We start from the raw sequence: 976 nt of genomic DNA, 5'->3' as shown, positions 1-976 counted from the left end.
ATTTCTTCATATTGAATGTATCAGACATATATATATATATATATATATGTGTTTTATTAGACACACAAATTTGTTGCAATCAAAATTAATTTCATAAAAGCCTATCGCGCATTTTTAACTTTTTCATTTTCAAAATTATATCCGATTATTTATTTCAAATTGTTGTAAAAGTATTAAACAATATTTCATTTTTGCTTTAACTCTCGAGAATTGATATTTATTTAAACCTTTAATAATTTTACTATAAAATAATTTCGCGTTTTTTTTTTATAATATCAAAATAATTTTCTATCCTTCGCTTTAGTTTTTAATATATTTAACTAAAGAAACATTTTATAAATTGAAACATTCTGTAAAGTTGAGTTCTATGAATGTGAATTTCGTCGAATAGATAAATTGTAGACAATCTCGATTGTCAAGCCCCTGAGATTAATTTTTGCCATTCGGTTTCGTAAGTTACATTGAGATCCACCGATTCGAAGCGTGCTCCGCGTTCTTGCTCCTTTTCATCTCAAAGTTTACAGAATTCAGCACAAATCATACAGTTTGCCGGACAATGTTTGCTCGTTGCACTGCGTATCCTTCCAAGGTTTTTCGCCGGCACGGTATGGAAGGAACGTGCCCCGTCAATTCGATTTAGCCGAGGGATGTACTACGTGGCCTTTTCACTCATTCTCACCCCATCCCTCGGCCATTCCCGCTCTCTTTTTTCTCTTTGTCTTTATTTCGCCGGAGCGGCAGTGATTTGCTGCGATAAAGCCGCATCGACAGGCGACGCACGTATATCGCGTGTCGAAGGACACGCTCCTTCTTTCCCAACACGGGCCCTTTTTCGGCGCCCTTTGCACGGTAAGACCGATCGGAGGAGAGTTTATGATATATTTGTAATCATGTTACCCAATACGCGACGTACGTGTCTCTCCATTACAACTACCTTTCGTAACAAACGACAGTAAAGCTCCTACTCTGTAACTTT

This window comes from Atta colombica, unplaced genomic scaffold, assembly GCF_001594045.1.
Source record: "Atta colombica isolate Treedump-2 unplaced genomic scaffold, Acol1.0 scaffold21, whole genome shotgun sequence".
Lineage (NCBI taxonomy): Eukaryota > Metazoa > Arthropoda > Insecta > Hymenoptera > Formicidae > Atta > Atta colombica.
This window is presented reverse-complemented; position numbering follows the sequence as displayed.